The sequence below is a fragment of the Portunus trituberculatus genome, chromosome 25 (assembly GCF_017591435.1).
Source record: "Portunus trituberculatus isolate SZX2019 chromosome 25, ASM1759143v1, whole genome shotgun sequence".
In the NCBI taxonomy this organism is placed as follows: Eukaryota; Metazoa; Arthropoda; class Malacostraca; order Decapoda; family Portunidae; genus Portunus; species Portunus trituberculatus.
The window spans coordinates 10,860,195-10,876,022 of NC_059279.1; positions in this window are offsets into that span (position 1 = coordinate 10,860,195).

Below are 15,828 nucleotides of genomic sequence, written 5' to 3' on the forward strand. Positions count from 1 at the left end.
AATCTACGTGAAGGTGGCCTCTTCCCATAATCATAAGGAATAACTTCATTTCCATTCTATAAGGTAATTTGTTTTATATATATATTGTTATGACGAGGGTCATGCAGGTGTGTGTTTTGTCTGGAGTTGTGTGGTATGTGGCGTGTGTGCTGATGAGGCGAGCTTCGTATGTGTGTTGACATGTCGGTTGGTGACAGTGTGCTGGGTGATGAGGATGATAATGAGGCCGTTGATGATGATGCCAGTGATGTTGATGATGATAATGCTGGTGATGAGGGTGATGATGTTACACTGTTCTACTGTGGTGGTATTGGTGGTTATTTGAGAGGAGCTGGAGAAGGAGGGTGTTGCTAACTTCTCGATTGGTGCCTACATCTCTCCCATTTAACGATGTTACCTGCGACTAAGTGACACTTTTTACTTCGACAATCTAGGGTAAAACACTCGAATTTAGGGTAACATCGACAAAAATCTAGGGTAAGATTTCATCAACTTATGGAAGCACTGCCGCTCCACGCATCCTGGGTACAAGAGCAGAAGTACTACAAGGCACAAGCATGCTGTGCACAAGCTTGGGACGAGATCTTTTGAAGCCAAGAAGTTTGAAATTTTTGAATACACAGAAGCCAGAGGAGCTTACTAACGATCAACAGATATACCAAGGAGTTAAAGGCGCTCGCCTCCATTCCCGGCTCCCCCTTCGCAACTCCTCCACCCAGCTGATTTGACGTCACATATATGAAGCCACGCTATTGGTCAGAGAGAGAGAGAGAGAGAGAGAGAGAGAACTTTGCTGTCACGTGACAGCAGACAGCATATATGCGTGTGTGTGTGTGTGTGTGTGTGTGGTATCACTTGTCACGAGACAGCTGCAGACATTTATTTATATTTATTAATATTTATTTATTTTTTTGATCAATTTAATTTAATTTATTTATTTATTTATTTATATATTTTTTTTTGTGTGTGATCATTTTTACGTCTCGAGACTGTGTGTGTGTAATAATAATAATAATAATAATAAACGGTTTATTAGTTAGGCAATGTAAAAAATTACACTGAAAATGTACAGGGGGGGCGGACATTACCACAATGAACTAAAAATGCTTAATCAGAGAGTTGTGATTTATGTGTGTATATTATACTATTTATTTATACACATTGTAAATATTTCAACAATATGTTTATATGTAAATAAAAGTATGAAAGAATGTCTGATTTCGGACTTGCGTAATGTAATGTGAATGTGTTTCCTTTCCATATATATATATATATATATATATATATATATATATATATATATATATATATATATATATATATATATGATACGTAGTAATGCTACGTAGCCACCGTGTGTGCTTGTGAATTATTCGTCCCTTCCCCCATGCCCTGACAAAGGACAGTAGTTTTGAGATAGCTTAGGAACCCCGTGTGAATGAAGCGTGTATTAAAGTCTGAATGTATATATATATATATATATATATATATATATATATATATATATATATATATATATATATATATATATATATATATATATGACCAATACTTTAATGGTGAAAAAAAATAAATAAAAAAAATAAATAAATAAAATAAAAATAAATAAATGTAGATACCAAATTAAAATAAATAATATAAACTAATGGCCTAATACCCATGCCAGGGTGATTAAAAAAAATATTAACAGGTAGTCGCGGCCAGTGATCTTCATTAGGCATGGAGTCATTGTCAGACAATACTAAGTCCTCCTTCAGACTTAAAGCGAAGGCTAACTCCAAACACTCCATCGGCCAGGCAAGGCCTCGACAGAAACCAAACAAGCCAGGCGGGGAACAACTAGCACAGGCGAGCCACGAAAAGAGCGCCAGGGAAGGTCGGCACCCAACCAAAGTTGAAGTGGGACTGATTATGAACCTAGGAGGAGCAAGGCATAGAATGAAATCTTTATTGATTTTGTACTTAATGTGGCAACTGTTATAAGGATGGTTAGTTCCGTTGTATTGTCCCGGGTATTGTTCAATTGGTTCAAATGTTCCATAGTAACGTACGAAGTACAACAAGGTAGTTTGGAGGCCAGTCGAGCTCCAGCCATCTGTTTGTAAGCACACTAGAAGTATATGCATGGAATTCTCCTGCTTGTGTTCGTTCCCTGGACTTAAATTACATGTGGCGACGAGGATAAACGATACTAGTCACCATGCCGCTGTTTGGCCACATCGGGGAATTTGACGAATCTGACAAGTCTGCATGGGAGGAGTGGTGTGACAGGCTGGAGCAGTACTTCCTTGCTAACAAGCTGGAGGATAGTACAGTGAAGAGAGCTATATTTCTGTCTTCAGTCGGGGCAGCTACGTACAGCACCTTGGCGTCTCTCTGTAGCCCTAAGAAACCGAAGGAGTTATCGTTCACCGAGCTGCTGAAGCTGCTACAGGAACATAATGCACCTAAGCCTTCGACTGTAGTAGCGCGCTTCAGATTCAACTCGTGCAGGGAAACTGGTAGTGAATCTGTCCAGGAGTATGTGGCACGGTTACGTAAACTGTCGGCGGTGTGTAAGTTTGGAGTGATGTTACAAGAAATGATACGTGACCGTTTGGTGTGTGGCATTGACAGTGAGGTAATTCAAGGAAAACTTCTGGCTGAGAAAAAATTGTCACTAGATAAAGCTGTTGAAATTGCTGTGGCGATGGAAACCGCTGAGACTAACGCTCAGGAACTGAAGCAGTCACTGCAGCCCAAGATGGAGCTTCAGTCGGAGGTGTGCCGGGTGGAGGAGCCACTCAAGCCTTCATCTCGGGGTTTGGGATGGAGGTACAAGGTTGGTAGGTCGACTTCACAGGACTCCCCAAGGTGCTTCCGTTGCTTAAGTACAAGGCATACCAGCCGTAATTGTCCCATGCGGAACAAGATCTGTTTTGAATGTAAAAAAAGGGGACACACTAGAGCGGCACACCAGGCTGGATCAGTGTTCGTCGTGGAGAGTGAAGCCACTTCAGCTGTGTCTCAGGTTTCAGGATCAACCATGTTATCAGTCTAGCTGCATGATCAGTTAATCAAGATTTCAGATATGGTAATTATCATTTGATTTCTTTAATCTTAAGTTGTGAAGATCCCCTCGGCAATAAATTTTATTGCTATTATATGGAAATCCATTGATTTACGTAATTTCACCGTGTATTGTAATTATAATTCATAAAATAAACCAATTTCTGTTTAGCATAATTTTGGTATAATTTTTTCTCTCCTTTAGCACAATTTTACCTAATCTAGCATAATTTTACACCGAGTCTAGCATAATTCTGCAAATGTGATCTGGTAACACTGTTGTGAGTGTTGGCGACCTCGCGAGTTGGCACGGCGCGGGGGAGAGAGTCGGCAAGAGAGCACGTGCAAGTAAGACGATGAGACGCACGCTCTGTTTATTAAGACGTGCTACCTACTGTTGTGGTCTGTTGTGCCCGCCGCTGGGAATGCCTGTGTGTGTGTGTGTGTGTGTGTGTGTGTGTGTGGAGGCTGCCCTGTGATGTACTGTGAACTGAGGACTCGGTAAAGGACGTGAGTAAGCTGGTGTTTCTCTGTCCGGCGTTGCCCGCCATTACCCGCCATTGTGTGCCTCGTGTTGATGTGCTCCTGTGTGCTCCGGACCCTGACAACGAAGCTGACGCAGCCAGTCAAAGCTGATAATCAAGGCTGAGAAGGTAACAATATTATTATTTATGAAGTGGCAAGCTTGCAGGGTTGCGTTACTGAACTCTTCAGTTTTTGGACAAAAACAGTGTTGCAAAGTACGGAGAGTTTTCTTCATTACATAACTTGCAGGGTATGCCATCTTCACTAGTGATATACTGCCAACAATACTTATACCCTAACCTTAGCCTCATTACAACAATATCAACTCGGGTGGATGTTCTACCATAGCATACATTGGTGTTGTTTTAAAGTCACATAGTGTCTCACACTCTCACTTCCACTATCCATGAGTTTGCCAATATTTTCATAGTCCCATTGTCTCTGCCTACTCGTCAAGACACCATTGATTCTGCTTAGACTCATAGTGGCCTCAGAATCAGTGAAAGTCTTCTTTAATGCCTCCTATACAAGCTTGTCAGTTGTTTCATTGAGGCAAATGCCAACATGAGACGATATCCACATAAATTGCACAATGTGCCCAGCATCTTTTAGCTGAAAGACAATAACTTTACAATGGGACACCAAGACCTTATTTTCAACGTTAAAACTATTAAAAGAGGACAAAGCACTCTGACTATCTACAAAGACATAAATATCTGTACCTGTCAGGGATGCAACTAGCAATCCCTCATATATAGTTTGTAGTTTTGCGGTTGTAGTAGCCGAAAAATCCCCAAGTCTCCTAGATATATGTTCATCAGTACATACACCCTCCTCAAAATATTCCCTAATTACTGCACCACATCCAGCCTTAGCACCACTTACTGAACCATCACAATACATATGAACAACATTATATCTGGGCAAAACATTAATTCTAGATAAGAAAATTTGCTTTAGCTCTAGAGAACACAGTTCATCTTTCCTACCATGCAGTTGCAGAATATCCTCTATAATTTTATCCTGCAACCAGGGTGTAATACTATCAGTTTTCTTCAAAGATGCACATTATTGTACTGCACCATACTGATACAGTGCTGCATACAGCTTTTTACCATAACTGTTAACTTTAACAGAGCTACGCGTATTCTGGCAGGTGTTTACTAAGGATATTATTACATCATCACCTCTTCTAGCCATCCTAATGACAGCAACAACGACCAACTCTTTAATCCTATAATGAATACTTGGAAGGTACAGTTCCATCCTCATAATGTCAATTCTAATAGTCCTTGCACATCCTAATATATTTCTCATTGCCTCATTCTGCATCACTTCCAAAGCTTGTAGGCTTTTTTGTAGAAGAGATATAAGGACAGGAGCGGCATAATCGATAACTGACCTAACAGTACTAATGTACATGTTCCGTAATACTGGTACATCCATCCCACATCCATTATTAGCTAATACTTTCAAATTACAAATATTCTTAACATAGTTCACAGCACTTTGGGTTGAACTAAAGCTAACATGCATCCCTAGGTACTTATAGTTAGTTACTCTTTCAAGGCTTTGTCCATTAAGCATGAGGACACTGTCAGTCACATCTCGGGATTGAAATTTGGTCTTACCTACATTCACCACTAACCCCATACATAAGCACAATGATTTAAGTTCAGCAAGTGCCTGAGTCATAATCCCTTCATTAACACATTGTAATAGGATGTCATCTGCATAAATCAAGACTTGAGTGCCTTGTGGAAAAGTGTGTCTCCCTATCCGATCCATTAATATATTGAAAAGTGTTGGACTTAAAACACCACCTTGTGGGGTGCCTAATCCAAAATTTTTTTCTTCAGATTCAAAGCCCTGAAAAGAAACTTTTGCTCTGCGTCTGAGCAAATAGTCCTCAATCCATTTGAGCAGGCGTCCTTTGATGCCTTTATTTACCAACTCTTCAAAAATAACATCTTGGTTTGCCTTGTCAAATGCACCCTTTGAATCCACAAAAAACTCTGCAGTTAATGTTGGGGTTACCCAAGCACTTTATAACACAGTCCGTTGTACTTTTACCTTTGATAGAACCAAATAAATTATCAGACATAAGATCGCTTAATTTATACAACAATTTGTTCAACACAATTCTTTCCATCATTTTGCACATGCAAGAAGTTAGTGATATAGACCTGTAATCTTGATCTCCTTTGGGAATGGGATAGATAAGGCCACCCTTCCACTGATCTGGTAACTTTCTTGTCTCATAAGACATGTTGAATAAAGCCAATAAAGAACTGTTTTCCATGGCAACAAGGAGCTGTTGATTTCCCCTTTTTTTTATAACAAGCAGGAGTTCATCTTTAGTGATTGGTACACATGAATCATCTAAAAGTTTAGTTTGTACATCAAACTAATGTCTTCTGCCGGACTGATAACTTCTCAGACATTCTTGAGTATCGTCGGGCAAACTCGCAATGCTGGAGACTCGAGATGTACTGGTATCGGTATCGTAATCGGCGGTATCGGCCCTTATTTTGGGTATCGGTATCGGTATCGGCTTATTTAATGCCGATACTTCCTATACCTAAAAGGAATTTACTACTTAGTGATATATTCGATATAAGATATTGATGATACCAAATTAATATAGTACGGCGTATTAAGTTTCCGTGGTGATTACCGTATGTCATAGAATACTATTTTCTGTGGTAATAAGCCACAACCTCTAACTTGGACGTGTATGAAACGCGTATAGGCTGAACTCCGGCATCCTGTCACACGGTCGGTCATGAGTCACCACGCATTCTCACTGTCTATCAGTCAGACGCTGCTCCTCCACCAACACAAAGTTCACACAGGTGAAAAGCTGTGTCAAACTTCAGATATCGAGAATCCAACAAAATGATTTGGTATATATATATATATATATATATATATATATATATATATATATATATATATATATATATATATATATATTTTTTTTTTTTTTTTTTTTATAGTTAGGCAATATGCATTATTGTAAATAACCGCATATTCTCATTTGATTTATATATAATTAACAGTGCTAGTGCTAGCCTTTTCCAAGAGATCATACTGGAATAGGTGGAAGCTCGAATTATATACGTTTATTAATTTTAATGCAAGTTTAATTTTTGAGTTACTTGTGTTAAGCTAAGGATGTAAAAATTCCATAACTAAGAAAGTAACTATTCTGATTTGTAATCATGTGCATTGTGTATAATTTGTAGCATATTAATTATTTAAGATCATAGCAATACACTAGAAATTTAGAATAAACAAAACTTTTTTCTATTTAATTGAAAAGATTAGGTGAAAGCTCATTTTTCTGAATTGGTCTACTAATGCGTAATGAATTAATATCAAAGGATGTCAGATTTAATTAAAGAGAAACATACACAACAAAATGAGTTTCTTTTGCTAATATTTTTTGTCTGTTTTACAGTTTTAATAATTTAAAAAATATTTTTGATCGTCAAAATATCGTCAATAAAATTAATAATGAAAATGCACAAGACCAAACGGTCGCTAAAGGAGTAAGAAGTAAGACTTTAAAATAACTGACAAGAATCAGAAGACTGAGAAGATATTCATTCCAATTACTGAGTAATTTACCTTTGCAAATGGCTTCAAAAATCTTCTAGAATTGCTCCTATTTCACAAACGTTTTCAGAAGGACTTACAGCATCCCCAAAAATAAAGCCTCCCATCTGATAACGCTCGCTATCCACCAACTCATCCTGGTGTCCAGTGCAGTAATCACTATAAGTAGTAGTATCGGTATCGATGTTATCGGTATCGGTAGTAGTATCGGTATAGGCCCAATTAGGTGGTATCGGTATCGGTATCGGAATCGGCCAAAATTTTGGTATCGGTACATCTCTACTGGAGACACGAGTCCACTTCTCTATAAGTTCGCTGGCTTTAGTTGTACTCCTTATTCCCTTAACTTGTACACCTCCCTCCATATGCTTGTCAAATTCTTTGTCTTAGATATACTCTCTAGGAAATCATTCCAATACCTTGTATGTGCTTGTTGTCTCACATCCGTCATACAATTAGCGATTTGAATCATGGCTATCCTACTCTGGATATCATATGGATTTTTACTCCATCGACTCTGTTTTCCCAAGCAATATGTTCCATCCCTTAACTTGCTTATCAGTGAAGTAAGCTGACTTACACCTTCTAGTTGAATGAGTTTGCTGACTGTTAGCCTTACTTAAAATACAGTCGATTACTTCCAACAGATCTTTATAAAACTGATCCACATTATGCACAGTGTGTTTGTAATCTTGGTACCAAGCACTTACTTTACTAATCAACTGTCTATGCTGGCCATCCTGCAGTCTATACCTTGCCCTGGTGGTAGGATCACACATCTTATCTAGCCAAAGAGTTACCTTTAAAGCAAAAGGATCACTCACAAGCTCATACAAGATATCTGTAGAGGCTTGAACTTCATTCATATTAAAAATAAGAGCATAATCAAGTCTGCCACCTTTGACATGAGTGGGTTTACCATTCCCTAATATCCGTACATTCCCAAAGGCATCAAGAATATCACACAGAGCAAAACCATTGGAATTCTGTCTGCCAAATAAGCTACCTAGATTCCTATGCCTTGCATTTAGGTCTCCAACCAAGAGACTTTTATCACTAAATAAACAATCAGGAAGGTCTTCAGATCTTAGCATATTTGCATGTATGTACATGTACATAATAACAATAATTACCACACAATCCTTAACGTGAACGTTTACACACAATACCTCTGTAGGTACCATTAACCTTATAAGCATAGTGTAAGGTGGCAAGAATACAGCTTTTGACGTATATGACTAAACCTCGCGTGTTAGTATGTAAATCAGCTGAAAGCTCAAAGCGTTGATATCCTCGCAAGGTCAAGCAATCTGTTTTCATGCCAACTTCCTGCAGTGCTATTACATCAATGTTATTTTCAAGAACATAGGCATGCACATCAGTAGACCGTTTCTGTAAAATGCTGATATTCCATGATAGTATGTACAGATTTCTAACCTCCATTTTGCTGAACCTTATTCCCCACAGATGTGGCAACCTTTACCAGTTTTTATTTCACTTTGCTCTTAGGACTATCCACATAGGCCCGTATCAATTCCAGTAGTGTCTCACTTCACTAGTGACAACTGGGAGATTGTTCTCGTTCTGCAACACTACAGCATTATCATTTGATCCATTAGTTTCTACAGTACTGTTCATAGCAGTTTCAGCAGCAGAATCCACAGCAGTATCTACATGTGAGTTAGGCCTCATGATTGCCGTGTGTAATTCTTCTATTTGTTTCTGTAATTCTACCATAATGTTCCTTAAATCATGAATTTCTTTTCTCAAGGAAACATCTTCATGAACATGGGCTGCCTGTGCTGTAGGAGGAACTGTACCTCGCTGGTCTGTTACCAGAGGTGGGCGCGTTACTGTACATCGGGTAGTCCGGCACCGCTCCTTCGGACTTCGAAACGCCGATAGTCCGTACTCCGTACCTGGACATTGCTCCGTACCTGTACTTCCGCGCCTAAATTTTTTTCCCTCGGTTCGGTACCGCACCTCCGCACCTCCGGTACCGTACCCAAAACTATTAAAGCGCGCCCGAAAAATCTAGTCCGCACCTCAAAAAATAAAACAAATTACAAGTCAATAATACATTAGAGCTCCATATATATATATATATATATATATATATATATATATATATATATATATATATATATATATATATATATATATATGTACGGTTAGCAGTAACTGGAAGTCATTGTAACTTAGCATTATTATTATTATTATTATTATTATTATCATCATCATCAGAGAGAGAGAGAGAGAGAGAGAGAGAGAGAGAGAGAGAGAGCATGCTTAAACCTGAATGAGTGACGTCACTCAAATGGCGGGAAAATATGCCTGGTAGCACAGACCGCCAAAAACGGCCGACAGTAATGCTATGGAGTGCGGACTGTCGTTTTTATTTTATTTTTATCCTTGAAAATCTCAGGTGCGGAAGTAAGAATTCAAAATTTCGCCTTTCTGCACCTGTCTCAGGTGCGGAGGTACGGACTTAAAATATCGTCTTTCCCCACAGTGCAGGTGCGGAGGTACGGACTTAAAATGTCGCCTTTCCGTATCTATTACTTCAGCACTTTTGAAAACTTTTCCGCACTTCGGACCTCCGCACCTCGTTTGGTGGTCCGCAGGTGCGGAGGTGCGAACCGAGGTACGGAAGTGCCCAGCTCTGTCTGTTACATTTACTGGTATAGATGCTTGAACTGCTAACTGCCTTTGCTCAAACCTTCGCTGCCTCGCATTATCTGGCTCAGAGCCCTTTAAGGCCTGTGCATGGTTAGTAGTAGTAGGTTCACTAGCCTTATCTCCAGAATTATTGTGACAGTTTTCTTGAGGTCTCTTTTTACAATGCAGTGAATTAGCATTATTACTCTCACCACAGTTACAATAGGTAGGTACAATCTTGACATTTTCCTTCAATTTAGCAATGCATTCCCTGGAGTCATGATTTTTTTTTACCGCAGAACGTACAGTGGTAATCATTGTAACGCTTATATTGCATATGACCCCATTTACTACATTTATAACACAAAACAGGAGTTTCATTGTAAAGAGAAATATTCTTATATCCAATGCAAGGAATAAACACCTCAGGGACTAACCCTTTCATCAAAGCAATAAGCTGCGGCTTAGGTGAGACTGCATCTTTCAGTTTCACTTCACGTCTCTTATCCCACACAAATTTCTCATCAAATGGAAGGTCATCAGGATCTATACAGGTTGGAACATCGTATATTATAACCCTATGGCATTATTTTACTTCCTTCCATCAGGCTTTTCCATCAAAAGTCCATTAAAACATACAGTTGTTAAAAAACCACAGCATGCTCATCTTTAACGGTTACATTATAGCCAGTGTTTGCCATCCTTTAACAAAACCTCAAAATCCTTGTGGTACTTACAAAGCTTGACAGTTCACTGGAGTTTTTGTTGTAGTCTAAACCTTCCGTCAGAGAAAAATACACCCTCTGTCGTCCATTACGACTCGGGTAATCCTCTGCCTACCTGGTTAGGTTATCCCAAGGATTCTAGGGAGGATATACGGGTTCAATGGGCAGGCTGGAGGAATTGATTAGGGGACCTCGCTTCCAACAGATGACGCGCGGGTCGCAAGTAGTAAGGGGGTGAGGGATGGGGGGGTCCATCAGCGAGGGAGTATGAGCGCCATTACAAGATTCAAACAGTCAGTCAGTCACGGGAAGGAGCGCAAGGCACATCAACCATTGCCCACCTCCACCTGGGCCACACCATGCTCAGTGCTCATTTCCATCGCCTACGTCGGTCTCGTGACCACTTCTGCCCTTGGTGTAGGACTATCCCTGAGGCCATGGAATATTTCCTGCTTCGTTGCCCACGCCTGCTCTCTCAACATACTGCATTATGCTCCCCTGGCTCTCCGCCCTGGCCATCAGAACACTCAACCTGTCCTCCCTCCTGGCAGCCTCAGGCGTCCACCCCTCCTGGCAACCTACTGTCCTTCGTCTTACTTGTGCTTCTTGAGGAAGACCGGCCAGTTACCACGCCTGTGATACCCACACAGGACTACCCTATGGCTCATAAGGATAGATAGAGTTTCGCGGCCTCTTTTGAATCCTTATGAACCCTGGGGTAGTCCTGTGAGGGTATCACAGGCGTGGTAGCTGGCCGGTCTTCCTCAAGAAGGCACAAGTAAGGCAAAGGACAGCAGGTTGCCAGGAGGGGTGGACGCCTGAGGCCGCCAGGAGGAAGGGCAGGTTGAGTGTTGTGATGGCCAGGGTGGAGAGCTGGGTGTGTAATGCAGTATGTTGAGGAGGCGTGGGCAATGAAGCAGGAAATGTTCCATGGTCTCAGGGGTAGTCCTACACCAAGGGCAGAAGTGGTCACGAGACAGTTGACGTATGCGATGCAAGTAAGGAGTATGTGTGGCCCAGGCGGAGGTGGGCAGAAAACGCATATATATGTATTATATATATATATATATATATATATATATATATATATATATATATATATATATATATATATATATATATAAACATGTTTTATTTGCCTTATAAGTTTATAACCACAAGAGAATGCAGGGAAAAATAGGGGGTGGGGTATGAAGCATGGTAGAATTTTTTTAAGTTACTCCTAACAACGTTTTCTATGAAAGTATTCGCTTCCAACAGATGGCAGCACCGTCGCTGTCTTCCAAACTTTAACCCACACCAAATCTTCCTCTCTGTATATTCCTTGGGTTATCCTCGCTATCACTGTCATTCAGGCGAGAGTGAGCTGTATTGGTAAACCGTGGGCCAATCCTCTTCTTGCAGTAGGCGTCCATCTCCACGGTGGTACCACGTGGATCCCTCTCACCATAACTTCCTCCCTTACCAGCGTGACTTTTCTTTGCTCGTTACTACTCGAGATGGAAGGAGCTGAACAGTGAACACTGATCTGCCATTCCCAACTGTTTTTCATACCAATCATATTTACATTCCAATCTTCAGGCCGGAATTCATCGTCTCATCAGCTGGGCTGCGTTCCGTTGGAAGTTAGCACGCTGCCCTCCCCCCCCGCAACCCCCAACGGAACGCAAGGGAACGCGTAAGCCATACGGGTATGGTTGACAAGATGGCCGTCCAAGCTGCTCTCCTCCTGCTCGCTCAAGAGCTCGCAAAAGACCCTCTGTTGGACGCTGCAGAGCTCCTCTTAGCACGAGAGGAGGAAATATTGCTGAGGCAAGAGGAAGAGGGAGAAGAGAGGCTGCCAAGGCAAGGAGAAGAGGGAGATGATAGGCCGCCAAGTCCTGTGCGGTCAAAGGACTATGCAGAGATGATAGTGCCTCTTTACTCCGGGAAAGACTTCAAGAAACACTTTCGAATGCAAAGGGAAACTGTCCCTGCAGCCACAGGTGCTGGAGGGGCCTCTGTAGCAGCTACCATGGCGGTAGAGGCTGTCTCTTCTGCCTCAGAGGCTGTGGGAAGAAATGCGACACATATAACACCGTCTTTTATTGCTATAAATACTAATATTTTCGTCATATTGCCTTATTCCAGCATTCTACAAGGGATAACAGCTGGTATCGTACTTTAAAAGATATCTGCATTCTTAGGAAGTATTAGTGTAAAAATGTGATTGTAAAACCGTGGTGAAATTGCAGAAATACACTAACATATGATTTGTTTTCACCAGAGAGGAAGAAGTGTGGGGAGGGAAAACGGCACTGTTCCCGAGAAGCTATCCCGCGCGCTCGCCTCGATTCCCGGCTTCCACTTTGCAGCTCCTCCACCTAGCTGATTTGATATCACATATATGAAGCCACGCTATTGGTCAGAGAGAGAGAGAGAGAGAGAGAGAGAGAGAGAGAGAGAGAGAATATAAAAATAAAAACAAATAAGGACAGAGAGATAGAGAGAGTATGAAAAAAATAAGGAGAGTGAAAATATGAAAACGAATAAGGAGAGAGAGAGAGAGAGAGAGAGAGAGAGAGAGAGAGAGAGAGAGAGAGAGAGAGAGAGAGAGAGAGAGAATATGGCAATGAATGAGGCGTGCGAGGACCACCTCCTCCCGCCTTGTGGGACAATTGGAGGAGGCCCACTCGCCCAGGATGGGTTTGATAGTGTGTAGGTGGAGGTTGTCCCAGTGATTCTGCCACAGGAGTTTTGCTGATGATTTAACAACTGAGAGACATGACTGCAGATCCCGACGGAGGTTCCACGCTCCCTCGAGCTCTGCAGCAGACCGAGCTAGCATGTCAGCCTGTTCATTCCCGTGTATACTGGAATGTCCAGGCACCCAAACCAGTGTGAAGGATTTATGACATGAATTCAGCTTATTAATGATGTTGCCCTGGATTTCATTTGTATCCGTGCGGCCGGACTCTATTGCCTGAAGGGCTAACATAGAGTCCGAAAAAATGGTAATTGAATTATGAAATGAATTTAAAGCATAATCTATGGCTTTGTCAATAGCAAAAATTTCAGCAGGAAACACCGATGTATGGGTAGGCAGCCGGAACCTGAGGGCACATTCACACGACCACACACTTGCACCCACACATTCACCTGTCTTGGAGCCGTCTGTGTAGAGATGTAGGGATGAAGGGAGGCCAGCGACGAGAGCCCGGAAGTGGTGTTGGAGCTCCACCTCGGTAACCACAGCCTTTTTCCCCTGAAGCCAATTGATGTTGAAGGTGGTGGGAAGTTTCCATGGGGAAGGGTGGGCAGCACGAGCTGGTCCGCATCGTCCAGTCTCACGCCCGTTTGCTGGCAGAGCGTGTGTAGTCTGACTGAGACTGGACGGCGGACCGCATTGTGGAGGTGGTGGTGCTGCCATATAATCTTGTTTGCTGTGTTACCGAGGGAGCTTTCCGAGCCGCTTTTATCCCATGAGATAAAAGGAGGGCGTCGCGACGTAGTTGTAGCGGTGGTGTATTGGCCTCAACCTCCATCCGCGCCACACGAGTGCAGCGCAGGGCTCCAAGACACATTCGCACACATTCATTCTGCAGTACATCCAATCTCCTCAGTGTTGGTTCCGACGCAGACCCATACACCAGTGAGCCATAGTCTAAATGAGAACGAATTAAGGACTTGTACACCATTAATAAAGATTTTCTGTCTGCTCCCCATGAAGTACCAGAAAGGTATTTGAGGACATTGATCTTTTACGACAACGAATGAGCAATTCATTAACATGAGTCTTCCAATTGAGTCTGCTATCAAAATGCAGACCCAAGAACTTGACTGAATTTTGAAACGGTATCGGTTGGCCTTGAAGAGTTATTTGCAAATCAGGTACGTTACGTCTAGTGAAAACAACACCGATACACTTAGCAACTGAAAACTTAAATCCCCATAATGAGGCCCAATGCTGGACGGAATCAAGAGCATCCTGAATCCGCCCGCTGAGAATTGTGCGTTAGGCGAGGAGTGCCATAACGCACAATCGTCGGCGTACAATGAGTATTTAAGATTCCTTGGGACGGGAGTTGTTGACAGAATATCATTAATCATTATACAAAATAAAATGGGACTAAGAACACTACCCTGCGGCACCCCGTTCTCCTGGACGAAAACGTCCGAGATTACGTTACCAGGAAGCTTGACAGAGAATGTTCTGTCCTGAAGAAAATTATAAACAAAAATGGGCAAGTTACCTCTGAAGCCATGAGCGTAGAGTTTCATGAGGATGCCGTGTCGCCATGTCATGTCGAAGGCTTTGTGGATGTCTAAAAACACCCCTATCATGAATTCTTTTTGGCAAAAGCCTCTGAAATGCAATGCTCCAGGTGTGTTAGGTGATCCATCGTGCTTCGGTACTTCCGAAAGCCCGACTGCTGATCACCTAACAGACCCTTCGCTTCTAAAACAAAAGTAGCCTTCGCTTTACCATACGTTCCATGACCTTACATAGACAGCTCGTGAGCGCAATAGGACGAAACGCACTGGGGTCCGTAAGGCGTCCAGTCTTTTGGGGATTGGGATGGTGTGAGCGAAGTGCCAAGACTGAGGGAAAGTGTGGTGGTCCATATTCTATTGTAGAGCGTTAATAATTTTGAAAGGGAATGGTGGCCGAGATTTTGTAACATGATATATGAAATATTGTCTGGACCAGGACTGGAGCCTTTACAGGATTTCAGGGCAAAGAGGAGTTCATCCAACGTAAACTCTGTGTTGTAGTCTGAGTTTACGCCTCCTGTGGCAAAGTTTGGGACAGTGAGTTCTGCAGCCTCCTTCCTTGGAAGGAAGGTAGGGTCATAGTAAGTTGTGCTGCTGGCCTGATGGAATTGGTGGGCTATGGCATTTGCTATTTCTGTTTTGTTATCAATTATATTATCATTTATTTTAAGGGTTGTAATAGGAATATATGGTTTTTATTGTTAAATATTTATTGTTTGCCATACTTTGAGAGAGGAGTGGTGCGGTTAATAGATGATATGAATTGTCTGAATGAGTCTTTCTTTGCATTACGGATGACTTTCCTTGCCTGAGCCCTTGCCTTTTTATAGGCTATGAAATTTGCTTGACTGGGCTGCTGGCTGAAGTACCTGTATCGTCTATTGCGCTCACGAAGTGCTTGTCGGCAATCCGTTGTCCACCATGAGACTCCATGCTTAGTGTAAACTGCAGAAGTCTTCGGAATACAAGCCTCAGCGGCGTGTAATATGGATTGTGT